The sequence below is a fragment of the Meleagris gallopavo genome, chromosome 11 (genome assembly GCF_000146605.3).
Source record: "Meleagris gallopavo isolate NT-WF06-2002-E0010 breed Aviagen turkey brand Nicholas breeding stock chromosome 11, Turkey_5.1, whole genome shotgun sequence".
Lineage (NCBI taxonomy): Eukaryota > Metazoa > Chordata > Aves > Galliformes > Phasianidae > Meleagris > Meleagris gallopavo.
The window spans coordinates 4300967-4307905 of record NC_015021.2 but is presented as its reverse complement, the minus strand read 5'-3'; positions in this window follow the sequence as shown (position 1 = coordinate 4307905).

Sequence of the window (6939 nt, the reverse complement as noted above, 5' to 3'; positions counted from 1 at the left end):
AGTCTTAAAATTATGCCAGCCTTGCTGGAAGGGAACATCTGTACAGTTTTGAGCTCTTGTTTAATATAGTTAAACAATTTAATATCTCTGTCCTTCGATACACTTCAATCCATTGGTGATGTTGAATTACAAGACTGAAATAGTAATGCTTACTGCTACTGTACAAAGCACTAATAATGCTAGAGCTATAGGTAAATGCAGCAGCACATGTAAGGCAGCAGGAGAAAGGGGACTAGTGCTGTTCCTGCTGAGCTTCACGCATGCTTTGCCGTGGATCTCTGTGGAAGCAGAGATAGTTGTTTCATGGCATATGGGATTCCTAAAGACTGGGATTTGGTTGTGAATGAGTACGTGTTTCCAGAACGGAATTACATGAGTTTGTTTAATCAATTGTGGATTCCTCCAGAGTGACGCTGCAGTGCCTGTGTGAGGAGTTAGCTCTGTTTAATTGGTCCCATATGTACTTGCAGATAGTATATTAACCATGCCTTGGGGGGAGAAGGGCTTTTGGTTGAATCTCATAGTGCTTATTTTATTTCTTTTCTGAAGAGTTTTTTTTCTTTTTCCTAAGAACTGTAGACATATATATACATATAATCACTAGCAGTTTGAAACGCAATACTCAGTAGAGGGATTTGTTGGGCTTCTGCAAAAATATCTGAACCTTGCTGACAAGTAAAGAAACTGAGATTTTAAAGAGAAATTTCAGAGTATCTCCATGTTTGGGTGCTTAAATTGTAAAAACTCAGGAGCTTAATCTTTGTTCTCATCAAGCATAAAGGACTTGTCCTTTGAAAATCAAAAAAGTGGAAACATCAGTAAACACTAATTACTTACAGAAAACCTTGAAAACCCCATGATTGAGCCGTTACACATGGAGCATGTGGCTGTGAGAGCTCTGTCCTGTGCCTGCATGCTGCAGGCTGGCACCAGCCAAGGGCAGTGCTGTCCCAGCCACTTTGCTTGAACTGTTCTGCTCTGCAAGAGGCTGGGGAGTTTTGCATCTGACTTTTTTGGCTCACCTTAACCAGTGAGATAGTTGCAGGAGAAACAGGAATCTAAATGAGTTGGTTTGATTTTATTTTGTAAAGGCTTCTTGGTGCAAATCCTGTCAATTATGCAACTGTAGAGCTATGCTGAATTAATGAGATATTTTGTAGAAGAGTATTTTTTGAACATTTTCTGTAGACTTCCCTATTCCTGACATAGTCTCTCTGGTGTGCTGCTCTCATTCATGACTATAGGAAGTGAAAATACCTACTGTGTGAAATCCCCATGGGGACAGAGGTTATGCATCTACACGGCAGCAGAACCCAAGTTTTGTCTGTATTCTGCATCGTCATCCCCAAAAATTCACCAGTAATCACCAGGAATCCTGGCAGAGGTTCCCTATCATTGATAATTTGTTGATGGTAATGAAAAAGGATTAATACTGAGGAGGAGATGAAATGCCTGCGAGTAGAAGGGTGGCCAGAGGGGATTTCTGGGGAATGTGTGGTGGGATACTGGTACTGAAGGAGGCTTCCCAAAACAGAGAGTGTTTGGGGAAAAGCAGCTGGAAAAGCAGGTCTGTTCACTTGGAGATGGTGTCTGTCCATTGGAAATAGGAGGACCTGGACTCTGAGATCCTCAGGAATGCCGGGCTTGAATCCCAAGAGTGTTTAGGACCTGCAAAAGTCATTGCTGTAAATTAGCACCAAAAAGCTAATAACCAAAGGGCTAACAAGAAGTCAGTGTTAAAATGGGCAGCTTTAGAGAAAGGAGTAGATCATCACTGTCTGATAGCTGTAAATGTAACAATTCAACAGACTTATTCCAAAAGTTCATTTGTTTTGCATTTAACTAAATACATAAACATTTTTGGCAAGAATTTGCACTCTTTGTTTCTGGGTGATATTAACAAAAATGCGAGTATTTAGCAAATAAATCATGGCACGTTCCCTGTTTGTAACAGGCGCCTCTGTCATTCAGTTCATAGCCCTGCCTCAGAGCATTTGAAAGGCAAGAGGGAGATCACTGAGCTACAGAACTGCCTAAGAAGTTATTGATTTATTACAAAAAATGAAGGAAAAGAATGAATGTGACTGAAAAGTTTCTTTTTTTTTTTTTTATTTTTTTTTTTTGGAATGGGCTGTGCTGGGGAATGTAGTGGCTGTCTGGCAGGTATTGTACACAATGGGCTCTCCCTGCCAGGCCTGGAGCAAGGAGAACTTTGTAAAGCATCCTCTGACACAGAAATTATTGGAAAGCCTCCAAGAGCAGATTGAAAAAGCAACAGCTGCCTTCATGCTGCAGGATTCCATTGTTTTAATATTGGGCCAACTGTACCAAATAACATCTACTGGAAACTCATGTTAGAGGAAGGAGATGTTGAAAAGGAGCTAAAGGGTCAAGCTCAAAATCAAAGTGAATGAACTTGACATATTTATGCTGCTACATGTCCTATTTTGTTCTTTCCTTTCTTGTCAGTCTTTATTTCTTCTATTTTTTCCACTCTTTTGTTTCCCTTTCCCTTTTTTTTTTTTTCCTTCTGTTTTCTTTTTAAACCTTTTGTCTTGTCTTGGGCTTATGTTCAGGCTGCCATTTGGCCTGAAAAATGCTGGGACTTGCATGGAGAATTTCTGGCACACTGGTACTTTTGGGCGTGTAATCTAGTAAAAACTCCAGGCTTGCACACAGTCACAGTGCTCCTGGGGAGGTACTGCTGTTCTGGATATGAGGAGGTGAACAGCAGGTAAGGGGGATGACTTTAATTTCCTTCAGTGCTATCCCAGTGAGTGGAGCTGTGCTACCCGGGTTGGTTTCCTTTGCTGATTTTTGTGTGTAGCTCGAAGGCCAACATCATCAGGGAAGGGAAGGAAGCAGAACGCAGTGTGTTTAGGAAGCAGTTAGTTATGAGTACAGCTCAGTTGATAAAGTCGGATGTGCAGCTCTCAATACTTCCTTATAACTAGTAACTAATTTGTGAATGTCATTTTACTGATGCTAAAAAATGTTCTCCTGGTATAGGATATATGCCATGAATGTTGAACAATGGAAAGATCCAAACAGTCATGGTTAGATGCCCATCTTTCATCCATGTGCATAATTTCTACTGAAATAATGGAGTGGGGGCTTGGTTACTGCAATGTTCAAAAAAACAATTGAAAAGCTATTGTAGCACTGTGATTTCTTTTCTTTTCTTTTTTTTTTTTAACCTTTTCCACTGATATTTTAAAGATTCATTATTTTTATTTTCATGATTATTAATACCCTGGACTATTGACTCTTTTCTATTTTGATGTGAATTTCTACAGTGGTACTTCAGGTTTTGAGCAATTACAGCTGAAGGGGGTGCATCGTCTCTGAATATCCCATATATTCATATTTGCTGAGGTTGGGGGGTTTAGTTTGGCTGTATAAAGATGTTAAGGGATCACTCATGAAATTCTCATCTGTCTCTGAAGTTCCCTGCAGTTTGGAGGGTGTTTGTATCTGGGACTGTGTTTTATTTGGGCAGCAATCCTGCTGATCGGAATCGCATAAGCTTGGCAACAGGATGGAGGAATCCAGCCAGAGCAAACTCAAAGTACACAGGGTCTGAGAACAAAACGTTTCACATGAATTAAATTGTGAGGAAACAGGAATGCTTTAGTTCTTTAAACTTGTAAGAAAATGGGGCATCATCACACATGCAGTTGTGTGATCAGGGATATTGATAAGAAGTGCACGTTTGTGGGTTTTTTTTTTAATGGAGTCTTGATGGTTGTGCATTTCTAAGAGATTTGTTTTATCATAACAGGAAGCAGAATATTCCCTAAGAAGCTGGTATTGCAGTGTGGTGGGGTAACTCTCAGTGTCTGCATACAGCAGCATCTTGAAGTGTTTTGGCCCTCACCTGATTTTGGCTTCAATGTGTTCTTGGACTTGCCACCTTAGAAAGGCTCCCCATGTCTTTGTCCCGCTTTTCTGTTAACAGTCCTATATCCCTCTTACCCTCTCGTATCCATTTTTCTATATCCTATGGGTTCCTCAGACCTTTGTCCTAACCTGCTCGTCTTCAGTGCTGATTGGAGAGGTTGAGAGGCAACTTTTGTGTTGGCAGCAGGGAGCAGTGCTGGGAGGATGCTGGTTACTACTCCTGGCATTTTCTTCTCTCCAGTCTCATGCCCTGCTTCTTTTGATATTATCTTCTGCTTGGTGTCTGATTGCACAAGTGGTATGGCCAGGGTGACATGAGTGGAGAAGTGATGGCTTGCACTCTTTCACTTTCTGATGCATGACCATTCAGCACGTGAAGGTCTCTAATTCTGGCATGATGTTGCCAAGGTGCTTTTCCCCAGAACCCTTGGTGAGGGCGTGCTGAGCCACATCATGGACTACCTGAGCTCCTCTGCTTCCAAAATATGTCCTAGGGTTCCCCAAGGTGAGTCTGTTGTACCTTCATGCCCACTGCCATTCCCCTGCAGTTTAGACTTAATTCAGACATAATAACCTCTTTCATCTAAGTAGCATTTGTTTTCTGAAAGAGATTGAATGGATTGGGTTTGTTAGGCTGGTGAAATCCAGCTCTCTTAAGTTGCCAGAAGGGATACAGTCATACTAGCTGGATTTCACAAGCCAGGTCTGCCGCAGTATAAAGATTGGTGTCAGAGTCCTGAGTTTGTGCATGCTGATCAGTACTGTGCTGCAGAGCAGGCTGCTGATGGGATGAGTTCTGACTTAAGTAAGTGCTTCCATCTCTTATGTGGAAAGTTTTATTTTAATGTTCAGTCCAATCTTTATATGAACTGCTTGTACAAGATAAATATTGGACAGTGAAGTTTAGCATAGGGAAAGGGAAAAAATATTTAAAGTGTGTTAACAATATTTGATTAACAAGAGATGGATCAGATGTAACATTTATCTATACTAGATTGCATTGCATTTGATTTTAATAAAAGCAATAGAAAAATTTTCATATGAAATGTGTCTGAATTCTTTTCTTGCTGAAAATCTGGAACTTCGGGTCATAGGTTGTGTCAATGATGGGGTAAACATAAAGGACTACTGTGTTTTTGTCTCCTTTGACTATGAATAAAACTGCAGTGCAGTCTGTTGTACATACGGGCTGGATACTTTGATATGTCACATTTCACTGGGAGTAGGCAAAAGGGGCATTTGGGCTCACCAAAATACTCTTGTGGTTCATTGCACTTGGTTGTGCCCTTGCTCTCCTATGCTGTTGTGTGTTGCTGTGGGATGCTCTTGAACAGTTTGAGTTTGATGCCAGAACTAAATGAAAAGTAGAGCGAGTACTTGCATGAAGTGGTACTTTATATATAGAGGTTATTTTTTATTTTTGCCAGTGGCTGATCTGTTGTTCTGATGTGGATTTCATGTGGCAGTTCCTTTGTAGGTGCTGTGGAAGATTGAGTTGCACTGAAGATTGCTTCTGATTTGGAAAATATTTACTTCAGAGGCTTTTAACTTTCAAAATTACTCTTTTTCATATGTTAACACCTTTGTCTTTGGCAAAAGTAAGTATAGGTATCTGGAAATGTAGTGCTTCCTGATGAAGCTGAATGTTGGTTATAACACTGATGGTAGGAGATAATGGGGGCTGAAGGCTAAGGGGCAGAAAACTTCGTGACTTACTTTCACAATGTCACAACCCCTTTAGTCTGTAAACTGTGTCTATTTTGCTCATCCTTTATTGCTGGATTATAGACTATCATGAATTCCAGGCCATCTTTTAGGAAATTTTAAAATACATATTCATGTTCAACACCTAACTCTTTTTTAGTTCTGTTTATTAAATGGGAGTCTATTTTATTCCCACTGCCTGGTAGAAAATAAAAAGGTCCAGCTCATTCTCAGTACTCAATACTGTGAACAACAGTGACTGTTTAGTTGTGACTTGAAGATGAAGAGCAGTGAAGAAGCATTACTATTACAGATTGTCAATGCCTGCTTTTCTTCTCAATGACCCATTTAACTGTACAGTGTCATAGTTGTTTTCTCCAAGCCATTTGGCCTGAGTTGTGGAAAAGGCTGTATTTTTGTTGACAAATCAAACCAAAATGCTGTGAATTTTTATTTTTAGCAGCAACAAAAATTACGCTTAGATTAAATGCATAGTACCTAGCATTCAATTTGCAAATTCTATGGGATAGTTATCCTAGAGGTAATATATGACTGTTGAGTTGATAAAATGGATGTTGAAAAATGAATCAGATGTACTTGATTCTCATGTTGAATTAACTTGTAGCTAGGAGGGTCAGTGATGATGGGCATTTTATGTGAATAGGGAGCACTTTGAAGGTCACCAATCTGCTTTTCCTCTGCAGGAAATACCTTGGCTTGCTGAGGGTTTGATATATCAGTTATACACTATTGTATCTTTTCCTCTGTGGAAGAAAACACATTAGGACTGCTAAATTAAGCAATAAAAATGATGGAAGTTGAATTCATGAATAGGCAAAACCATGGTTTTACATGAAGATAGTTTTCTAATATTAGTAGAAGCTTTACTTAACTCTTACACTGAATGGTGTCTTGTTCAGCAAGTACAATGTTAATTACCACTCCAATCCTTTCTTTGTCAAATAAGCTATTTTGTTTGTTCAATGAATTTTAAAACTTGTTGCCAATTTTTTATTTTTACATTGCTTCTAACATTTCTTTCAAACATAGTCTGTGTTAGTAGCACCATCTAACTGGATAAAGGACAAATAATGTGCAGTTTTGAACTTATGTATTTATGCTAGATAAGATTCTGTTCTTTTGATGATGTTCAGTATAAGTGAACTTAGTGATTCTGGCAAATAAAATGTGAATGGTATAATGTTCCCTGAAAACTTATTTGCTGAAATTCCAAAGTCATACTTTTCAAGAACTTTGTGAACTTAAAACACTTTAAAGAAATATTCTGGGTTCACAATAGTGGAGAGCTAAAGCCTTTTTCCTCAAAAAAAAAAA